The sequence below is a fragment of the Bison bison genome, unplaced genomic scaffold (assembly GCF_000754665.1).
Source record: "Bison bison bison isolate TAMUID 2011002044 unplaced genomic scaffold, Bison_UMD1.0 scf7180017864211, whole genome shotgun sequence".
NCBI classification, from domain to species: Eukaryota; Metazoa; Chordata; class Mammalia; order Artiodactyla; family Bovidae; genus Bison; species Bison bison.
The window spans coordinates 1,765,391-1,777,191 of record NW_011494783.1 but is presented as its reverse complement, the minus strand read 5'-3'; positions in this window follow the sequence as shown (position 1 = coordinate 1,777,191).

Sequence of the window (11,801 nt, the reverse complement as noted above, 5' to 3'; positions counted from 1 at the left end):
AATTCCCCAAAACAGAGCCGCTTCCCTAACTCACAAGGAACAGCGCTGTCTGATCTGGGAAGAAGAGTCCAGGAGGGTCAGAGAAACCAGCAGCAATGCAATCAATCCTTTCAATGTCTTTCCTTTGTTTTAATCATATTTTGTGTGTGTGTGTCTTTATTGAGGTATAAGTGAAAGTGAAAGTCACTCAGTCATGTCTGACTCTTTGTGGCCCCATGGACTCATATAGTCCATGGAATTCTCCAGGCCAGAATACTGGAGTGGGCAGCCTTTCCCTTCTCCAGGGGATCTTCCCAACCCAGCGATCGAACCCAGGTCTCCCACACTGCAGGCAGATTCTTCAAGGGAAACCCAAGAATAGTGGAGTGGGTAGCCTATCCATTCTCCAGTGGGATCTTCCAGACCCAGGAATCGAACCGGGGTCTCCTGCATTGCAGGCAGATTCTTTACCAACTGAGCTATGAGGGAAGCCCACAAAACATTGCACCCATTCAAAGTACACATATAGATCCATGGTAACAAAAATGGATTGTTCCAAAAAATTTCCTTAAGTCCCTTTTTAATTCTTTTCCTGTGTTCCCCACCTTTAGCACCCACTGTGGGACATCATCCCACAGTCCCCTGTTGCCAGGCAAACAGCAACTGCCTTCTGTCACTAGGGATCAATTTTCCTCTTTTAAAATTTTATTAGAAATGAATTAATTGAATAATGCAACATACTCAATTCTTGGACTTTTTTTGCTTACTATAACTATTTTGAATGTATCTATGGTTCACATGTATTAATATCAACAGTTGACTCAGCATAATTATGTCCAACTTAATTCTTTTGAGTGTATCAAGGGTTTATCCCCATCTATTGCTAAGTTTGGGCCTCAGAGCCTAAACATACATGGTGTTCAATCAGAGGCTTCAACTTTAATTAATGATGATTTGTGTAACTTTTGATACTTTTTTACTTCCATTACATAGTGATAAGTTACATCAATAAAACCATTTTTCCTGCTACCTGCTAGATGCCTTTTCATTTGCATACTCAACTGCAAGTGTGTGCTTTCCTGTGAAATGCTCACCTCATAGCTGAGAACAAAGATAACAAAACCCCAACAGACTAAATTTAAGAAGACTTTGCTCCAAACACTGCTAAGTGCACAGATTGTCAATTGTACACTACTTGAACAAACATCCTTCACTACATAATAGTCATGCAACCCATAAGAATGTCCCATACTGTGCCTCTGTTTCCTCATCTATAAAACTGACTAGCAAATTTTTATGAAAACAAAATGAGTAAATATATATGAAGCCTCTAGATGAGGGTGAAAGAGAAGAGAGAAAAAGTTGGCTTAAAACGCAATATTAACAAAATTAATATCATGGCATCTGGTCCCATCATTTCATGGCAATAAAAGGGGAGAAAGTGGGAGCAGTGACAGAGTTTATTTTCTCGGGTTCCAAAATCACTGCAGATGATGACTTTAGTTAAGAAATTAAAAGACACTTGCTCCTTGGAAGGAAAGCTATGACAAACACAGCATATTAAAAAGCAGAGACATCATTTTGTCAGCAAATGTCCATATAGTCAAAGCTATGTTTTTTCCAGTAGTCATGTACGGATATGAGAGCTGGACCATAAAGAAGGCTGAGTGGCAAAGAATTTATGCTTTCAAATTGTGGTGCTGGAGAAGACTACTGAGATGCATTTGGACTGCAAGGAGATCAAAGTAGTCATTCCTAAAGGAAATCAACTCTGGATGTTCATTGGAAGAACTGTTGCTAAAGCTGAAGCTTCAATATTTTGGCCACCTGATGTGAAGAACCCATTCACTGGAAAAGACCCTGATGCTGGGAAAGACTGAAGGCAAAAGGAGAAGAAGGTGCTAGAGGATGAGATGGTTAGATAGCATCACCAACTCAATGGACATCAATTTGAGCAAATCTCAGGAGACAGTAAAGGACAGAGGAGCCTGGTGTGCTGCAGTCTAACTCTCATGAAGAGTTGGACGTGACTGAGTGACTGAACATCAACAATACGTCAAACAGTTAAAACAGTGCCTGATACATGGTTAGCAACAGGCAAGCACTAGCTGTTGTTGGCAGTGGCAGTCGGGATGTTGTTGATGAAATTATTTAACAGAGGATGTATATTCCTGATCTACATCAATGTTAGTGAAGTAGAAATGGATTTTTAGCCTCACTTTTTTGATTTCTTGGTCCTATTTGGAAGAAAATGAAAAGTAATGAGATACAGAAAAAGTGTGACAAACAACTTCCCTTAGATATCTTATTGGTTTTTCTCTGCTTCTCTTTTTGAATATTGAAAACTAGCAACCAGAGTATCATAGAATAACCCTGGTTGACCCAGTTTCCTCTTATAGTGATAAATCAGCCTTCCACAACTGCTGCCCTGTAAGATTAGGAATTCTAGTGTGGGTATCAACTTGCTACTATATTAAGTGAAAAAGATGGTATCTGAGTATGCCAAAGAGAGTCTTTTCTATGATGTCCTCTGTGTTTCCAACTTTGCAACATGGATCTAAAGCAAAAACTAAAAAAAATAAATAAATCAACAATTTTGCCATAATTAGAAAGTCCTATCTTCATTTGGAATTAGCTGTTGAGAGTCTAGTCAGTCACAGCATTTAAAATATTATCAGGAAAGTGAAATGCTAGATTTCCATGTAACTTACCAAGTTTGAAACAGGAATCCAGTCACTGGGATAGAACACCAAAGACAGAACACCAACATCGTGGCCTGGGAGAATGAATCTCGCAAAAAGAGTAGAATGGTTAGGGTCCCAGCCAATTAAACCCCAGTTCCATGGAAACCGTAGGACATTCAGAAGAAACTTTACAGCAGTTTGTAACTGGGCAAAACTCATCTCGCACACTGTCAAAGTAATGCTCAAAATTCTCCAAGCCAGGGTTCAACACTACATGAACCATGAATTTCCAGATGTTCAAGCTGGATTTAGAAAAGGCAAAGAAACCAGAGATCAAATTGCCAACATCTATTGGATAAAAAGCAAGAGAGTTCCAGAAAAACATCTACTTCTGCTTTATTGACTATGCCAAAGCCTTTGACTATATGGATCACAACAAACTATGGAAAACACTTCAAGAGACAGTAATATCAGACAAATTGACCTGGCTCCTGAGAAATCTGTATGCGGGTCAAGAAGCAACAGTTAGAACCACACATGGAACAATGGACTGGCTCCAAATTGGGAAAGGAGTACCTCAAGGCTGTATATTGTCACCCTGCTTATTTAACTTACATGCAGAGTACATCATGTGAAATGCCAGGCTGGATGAAGCACAAGCTGGAATCAAGATTGCCAGGAGAAATACCAATAATTTCAGATATGCAGATGACCCCACCATTATGGCAAAAAGCAAAGAAGAACTAAACAACCTCTTGATGAAAGTGAAAGAAGAGAGTGAAAAATTTGGCTTAACGCTCAACATTCAAAAAACTGAGATCATAGTATCTGGTCCTATCACTTTATGGCAAATAGATGGAGAAACAATGGAAACAGTGACAGATTTTATTTTCTTGGGCTCCCAAATCACTGCAGATGGTGACTGCAGCCATGAAATTAAAAGACACTTGCTCCTTGGAAGAAAAACTATGACCAGCCTAGACAGCATATTAAAAAGCAGAGACGTTACTTTGCCAACAAAGGTCTGTCTAGTCAAAGCTATGGCTATTCCAGTAGTCATGTATGGATGTTAGAGTTGGACTATAAAGAAAGCTGAGCACTGAAGAATTTATGCTTTTGAACTATAGTTTTGGAAAAGACTCTTGAGAGTACCTTGGACAGCAATCAATCAATCAATCCTAAGGGAAATCAACCCTGAATATTCATTGGAAGGACTGATGCTAAAGCTGAAACTCCAATACTTCGGGCACCTGATGCAAAGAACTGACTCATTGGAAAAGACCCTGATGCTGGGAAAGGTTGAAGGCAGGAGGAGAAGGGGATGACAGAGGATGAGATGGTTGGATGGCATCACTGACTTGACGGACATAAGTTTGAGCAAGCTCAGGGGGTTGATGATGCACAGGGAAGCCCGGCATGCTATAGTGCATGGAGTCGTATAGAGTCAGACAGGACTGAGCGACTGAACTGAAAACTTGGGGATCGCTTGGTGAAAGGTCCTAAGGAGCAGAATTAGGAAAAAGGATTATTCTAATCTAGTTTCATTTCTACCCCTCAGCATGCACAGATATGGCTCTGCATACTAGCTTTTACTAGTTTTTCACCCACGCCATCCAAGAAACTCAAATACAGCATATATTTCTAAGCTCCATTAGCGTTATAAGAAATTTAAAAAATGAGAGCTCCTGCTTTCAATCACCTTACTTTTGTACAAAAATATAATAGTTTTAAATTTCTGCAATCCAGGTGATGTCGCCACCCCCACATAGTGATTTTTGAGGAGCTGGGGGAAAGCAAGAAACAAAGTGAACAGGAAACAGGATTTGCCCCAGATAGTGGAGGTGCATATGAAAGGAGTGAATTCAGTGAGCGTAGAGGCTTGCATCTTCCCATACCTTGAATGTTAAATTCTTTAACTTGATACCTGATCTTTGATGTTCAGACTGCCTGCTCTCTTTGTTGCAAACTTGTAAGTAGCCTGACTTCCCCTCCTGCCTCCTTGAAGCAGTTTTCTCAAAGCTATTGCTCTCTTCCCATCCGGCTCAGAGTCCTAAACATTCCCATCAAATAAAATAACTCCTTACTTTCAGGTTGTGACTTTACTTTTTAATCAACAGTAGCATAGAAGGAAACTATTATTTCATCCATTTGGCCCTCTTTAGTCTAAAGTTCATTAGCATGCAATAGTTTAGTTTAGCCATATATAGAAAGTTAGGGAAGTATATTCCTATAGATTCCACTTTTTATAAACCCTACAAAGGGTTAGGGTATTGTCACAAGTAGAATTAATTTGCATCATTTGAACGCCCTATATCACTGGCTGAAGCCCACTGTAGTCCATGGTGTTAAAGAAGAAAAATAATTGTAACAAGTTCCCCTCAAAGCCTGTAATTGAGTATCATATTATGTAAAGGTAATTTGCCTATTCAGTTTAAAACCTTATATAATCCATAAGAGGGTTTCACTAAAAAGACTGGTTGACTTTGTTGTAGCCACGCGTTCCGGGAAACAAACTCACCAGCAGGACAATGCAGATAGTGGAGTGCAGTTTATTACACCGGCGGCCCCAAGGCAGAGTCTCCTCTTAGCCAAGGACCCTGACCAGCATTTGTGAAAATCTTTTATACCCCATGTGCACGTGTCTGAACCCACCACTCCAAATCCCTTGAGACTTACATAAACCAAGGAAAATACGATCCCAATAACCCCATCATTCACATGCTATGTGCTCAAACAGTCAAACAATTAGCCAATAATCAAAAAACCCGAGGTTACACACTGATAGATACAGAAAAATTTATGGCCTGTCTGGAGGAAGGGGTGATTAGTGTATATTTTCTTTTAGGCGATGAGTAACCTAGATACGAGTGTTACGGTTCCCCTGTCTGGAGGGGGTCTTATCCTTCTATTGCTGTTTTCATAGGCACTAAACACAGAGTTCAGAATCCATTGGAAAGGTGACCGAGCATGATCAGCATGAACAGGCCTAAGAAGGAGTCCAGGCCCTATGAATTCCTTCTTCAACTTCACAGGATAGCACTTCATCTTCTTAAATGCCTTAAATTCCTTCTTAAAAGCCTAAAGAGCTTTAAAGGACTCTTATTCTTTCATAATCAAAAAGCTTAAAACTTAAACTCTAAAATTATTTCTGCAAAATATGTCAAAAGCACATTTGTCAAATATATCCCATTGTAGAGTCAAGCATTTTGGAATGCAAGAAGGTAACCCTAATTTGAAAAGGGGGCAGGGCTTACTGACATGACACAGAATGTCACAGAGTACAGTATATTTTTAATAAAGTTTTTGAGCATCTAGAATATGCTCTCACTTATTGGTAGGATTAAAAATATAGCTTTACACAAGGGGAAAAAAAGCTTAAGTGCTATTTAGGGAAACTATATGGTGTGCTGTGCATTTATACAGAATCAGTACAATTTTTCTTTCATGCCTGTGACATTGGTCATTAATCTTTGCAAGCAGCTAAGCGGAAATCTGAGGTATCATCCACGCATAGCGTTATATTCATAGACTACTAGCAGCACATTTTAAAGTTCAGTTTACTGAATCATTGAGCAACTTACTTTCTCTCAAAGAAGTTCACTTTGATCCATACCTGTCAAACTGGCAATGATCAGAGATCTCTACTGAATTACTTTTAGCAGCAGAATCATTTTTCAAAGCAAGAAAGCATACAAATGCATTTTGAAAAAACCTTAAAAGGCATTAAATTTGCACAGAAATGGCAACTTAAGTGTAATAAGAGTTTTAGCAAATCAAGATCCAACTTCTTTTTGAGGATCAATGGGTGCGTGAAAGTTGCTCAGTCATGTCCATCTCTTTGTGACCCCATGGACTGTAGCCCAGCAGGCTCCTCCCTCCCTGGAATTCTCCAGGCAAGCACACTGGAGTGGGTAGCCATGCCTCCTCCAGGGGAATCTTCTCAACCCAGGGATCAAACCCGGGTCTCCTGCATTCAGGCAGATTCTTTACCATCTGAGCCACAATGCAATTTCTTAATTTAGGAATCTAGCTGGCACTGCTCAGTAACATCCAGGAAGGTCTCAAAGAATTACATCAATTTCATGATAGTTGAATACAGCCAAACACATCCCAAAGTGATTGCAGAAGAGTTGTCTTAGACACACATGGTTTATATATGTCTTAATTATTATTTTTAAAAAATGAAAGATATTCAGAAGACCTAGGTGTAAATCTGGTCTCATCTTTTGCTAGCTGTGTGATCTCGGACTCAGAATATACCTCTCATAATCATCTAGAAAATAATATAGCTTGCTCCACCAAACATAAGAAATGCCAATAAAGTTAAAATGAAATTACGTATATGAACATGAAATTCCAGTCTTAAATGCTATTCAAGAGAAGACTTGATTATCACCCTGCTACATTTTTGCCTCTTCAAGTGTCACTTTCCATAGTATTTCAAGGTAAGATGGTCTGTTCCACAATCATTCCTAAACTAGTTTACATACCTACTTCTGATTCCTAAGTATGACTCTCTGTCTTGGGCTCCACTGCATGTATTATGGTCTCATCCTAGGATCCTTCTATAAGGTGATGCTCCTGCCAAAGTGGACCCAGAGGAAGGGGTTGCACTTCTCTGCTTCCCTGTCCTTAGTTTTACAAATAACTAATGCAAGGTGTTTGCATCAGCAGATTAAGAAATATTAGGCATCTTGGAGGAGAAAGTACAACATACTGTGGCAGAGGGAATGAGTGAGTTTTAAACCGATTCAGTGTACCTTGGCTCTTGCAAGTTTATCATAGCAACACCCATTAAGAATTTTCCTTCAGGCTAGACATCTGCTGGATCATTGAAAAAGCAAGAGAGTTCCAGAAAAAACTCTATTTCTGCTTTATTGACTATGCCAAAGCCTTTGACTATGTGGACCACAACAAACTCTGGAAAATTCTGAAAGAGATGGGAATACCAGACAACCTGACCTGCCTCTTGAGAGATCTGTATGCAGGTCAAGAAGCACCAGTTAGAACTGGACATGGAACAACAGACTGGTTCCAAATAGGAAAAGGAGTACGTCAAGGCTGTATATTGTCACCCTGCTTATTTAACTTATGTGGAGAGTACATCATGAGAAACGCTGGGCTGGAGGAAGCACAAGCTGGAATCAAGATTGCTGGGATAAATACCAATAACTTCAGATATGCAGATGACACCGCCCTTATGGCAGAAAGTGAAGAGGAACTAAAAAGCCTCTTGATGAAAGTGAAAGAGGAGAGTGAAAAAGTTACCTTAAAACTCAACATTCAGAAAACTAAGATCATGCATCTGGTCCCATCACTTCATGAGAAATAGATGGGGAAACAGTGGAAACACTGAAAGACTTTATTTTGGGGGGCTCCAAAATCACTGCAGATGGTGACTGCAGCCAAGAAAAGTTATGATCAAACTAGATAGGATATTACAAAGCAGAGACATTACTTTGCCAACATAGGTCCATCTAGTCAAAGGTATGGTATTTCCAGTAATCATATATGGATGTGAGAGTTGGACTATAAAGAAAGCTGAGCACCAAAGAATTGACGCTTTTGAACTGTGGTGTTGGAGAAGACTCTTGAAAGTCCCTTGGACTGCAAGGAGATCCAACCAGTCCATCCTAAAGAAAATCTGTCCTGAATATTCATTGGAAGAACTGATGTTGAAGCTGAAACTCCAATAATTTGGCCACCTGATGAAAGAACTGACTCATTGGAAAAGACCCTGATTCTGGGAAAGATTGAAGGCAGGAGGAGAAGGGGATGACAGAGGTTAAGATGGTTGGATGGCATTACCGACTCAATGGACATGAGTTTGAGTAGACTCCAGGACTTTTTGACAGACAGGGAAGCCTGGCGTGCTGCAGTCCATGGGGTCGAAAAGAGTTGGACAGACTGAGTGACTGAACTGAACTGAGATATCCATGGATTTTCCAGATAATGACCCTCCATCCTTCTCTCTTCCTCTAGCCTACAAATTTCAGATTCCTATTTATTTCCCTGCCACATATCCCTAAGCCAGCCTTTGCATAATCCCTCCCAAAAGAGACATAACTATTAAAGAAAATAGTGTCACTGTGCTCCATTTCTGTGCCCTTACCAATAAATCAATTTTTTAAATTATTCTCTAAACAGGTGTTAGATGTGTATTTGTATTTGTTTTGGTTGTTGTTTTATAATTATTAATATTTTATGTATAGTTTTCATGCATAAGAAGAGCGACAAACTACATTTTTAAATATTGATGCAAAAATAATAAAATCTTTCTGAACAAAAATCAGTAATATATTAAAAGAATAATGTCATGAATGTTGGTGTCTATTTCCAGATTGGAAATGACCCAATATTAAGAAATATAAAAATATTATTCTCCTTACTAATAGAGCTAACACAAAAGTTATGTGATAATTTTCATAAGTGCTAGAAAGGTATTTGACAAAGTTGAAAACCTATTCTATAAATTATTCAATTATATAGGAAAAACTAACTTTAAAATTATGAATATGCTTACATATAATTGTATAACTAGGATTACATATAATATATGATATATACGCCTGTATGATATATTAGAGACATTTCCATCAAAAATAGGTTAAAAAATTAAATATTGTTATTATATATACTATTTAATATTGTACTCTAGATGTAAACCAATATAGTTAGAAATAAAAAATTAGTTTAAAATTTCTCATTTTAGAGAATATGATCATAAACTGGTAAAAGGCAAGAATATATTGAAAGACTATTACTAAAAAAAAAAGAAAAAGTAAAGAATTAAATAAAAAGACACAAAAGGAGAAAAGATTATAGTAGCAAGCAAAAATATAAAATATCTAGGAACAAGCTTAACAAGGCGTATAAATCATACATAAGGGAATTTTTTAAACACTAGTAAAAATTCAAAAAAAAAATTGAACCAATGGAAACCAAAGAATTGCCTTAGGCAGGAAGGCAATGCAACATCATTTTTATCAGAGTCATTTATAAATTAACTTAGAACTAATAAAAATACTAATATGTATTTATTGTTATAGAGATAGGGTAACATTCTAAACTTCATTGGGGAGAATTAAAAGATAAAATTTTAATCAATAAACTTAAAGATATAATAATGATGATGGGAACAGCTGCAACAGATAGTAAAACACTATAAATTCTCAAAACTAAAAAGTAGAATACCTCATGTTACTATAATTACCAACAAACAGAAGAAAAATTTAAAAACCAGTAATAACAGAATAGAATGGTAGAGTAGCAACACCCTTAACTCAATTCCTCCCACAGACACGCTAAAAGTACAACTATATGTATATTCTAACTATACACATGTAGAACAACTCTTCTTAAGATTGACTTGCAAATAACAGGATGGCTCTTCTAAAACTAAGAATATAAAGAAAAAACACTGAAATGTGTAGAAGGGGAAAGGAAGTAATCTGGTTAGGACTCACACCCTCAGAAGGCAACCCAAAAGAAGAAGGAGATATCATAAATTCAGAGGTCTTCCCTTAAGAATATGGCGTTTAAACCCCATATTGGGTACTCCAGACTTAGGGTCCAGCCCTGGAAAGATAAGCCTCCTTGAATGGAATCAAGATTGCTGGGAGAAATATCAACAACCTCAGATACACAGATGATATCACTCTAATGGCAGAAAGCAAAGAGGAACTAAAGAGCCTTTATTAGTGATGAGGGTGAAAGAGAAAAGTGAAAAACCTGGCTTGAAAATCAACACTCAAAAAACTAATATCATGGCATCCAGTCCCATCACTTCACAGCAAATAGATGGGGAAAAAGTGGAAACAGTGTCAGATTTAATTTTCTTGAGCTCCAAGATCACTCTGGATGGTGACCATAATTAAAAGAGGCTTGCTTCTTGGAAGAGAAGTTACAACAAAGCTAAACAATGTATTAAAAAGAAGAGACATTACTTTGCCAACAAAGGTCTACAAAGGTCTGTATAGTCAAAGCTATGGTTTTTCCAGTAGTCATGTATGGATCTGAAAGGTGGACCATAAAGAAGGCTGAGCACTGAAGAATTGATGTTTTCAAATTGTGGTATTGGAGAAGACTCTTGAGGGTCACTTGGACAGCAAGAAGTTCAAACCAGTCAATCCTAAAGGAAATCAATTCTGAATGTTCATTGGAAGGACTGTTGCTGCAGCTGAAGCTCCAATACTTTGGCCACCTGATGTGAAGAGCCTGCTCATTGGAAAAGACCCTGATGCTGAGAAAGACTGAAGGCAGGAGGAGCAGGGGGCGACAGAGGAAGAGATGGCTGGATGGCATCACCGATTCAGTGGACATGAGTTTAAGCAAACTCTGGGAGATGGTGAAGGACAGGGAAGGAAGCCTGGCCTGCTGCAGTCCATGGGGTTGCAAAGAGTCAGACAGGACTGAGCATTGAACAATAACAAATAGCTTTGAAACAAGCAGGGCTTATGATCAGGAGAGCCATAGGACTACAGAAAACTTTGCTCTTAAACAGCATACAAACAGACTTACTCTCATTAAGTTCCAGAGCAGAGGCAACAGGTTAAAAAAAAAAGTAGGCACTCTAGCCAGCCTGTTAAGATTATCTCAGCACCCCAGCCTATGCTAAGCTCTCACTCCATCCTTACTTCCCATCATGTTGGCAGCCCTCAGTGCATCAGGGAAGAAGCTCCAGGTCTCTCTGGGCTCCAGCTCCAGTCCCTTGTTTCCAGACAGCCTTACCAATGTGGTAGCCACCAGTGCACCCAGAAGCAGCCCGACACATGCTGGGCTTTGAATCTAGATCATCCTGACAAGGTGAAGCAAGCTTGCAGTTGCTTTGGCTCCAGTCCTTCTACCAAAGCCATTGGGCATATACAGTCGGCATAGGGACACTCCTACACAAAGACACACACTTAAGACCAGGATAGGTAACGGTTTTGCCAAATTTCCTAAAGATGGAGAAAGTCAAACAAAATGAGAAGGCAGAGAAATATTTCTCAAAGAAAGAACAAGACAAACTCCAGAAAAAAAATCCCAAATGAAACAAAGATTAGCAAGTTACTTAATAAAGGGTTCAAAGTCACAAAAATACTTACTGAATCCAGGAGAAGAATTAAGGAACACGGTGGGAACAAGAGGGCATCAAGT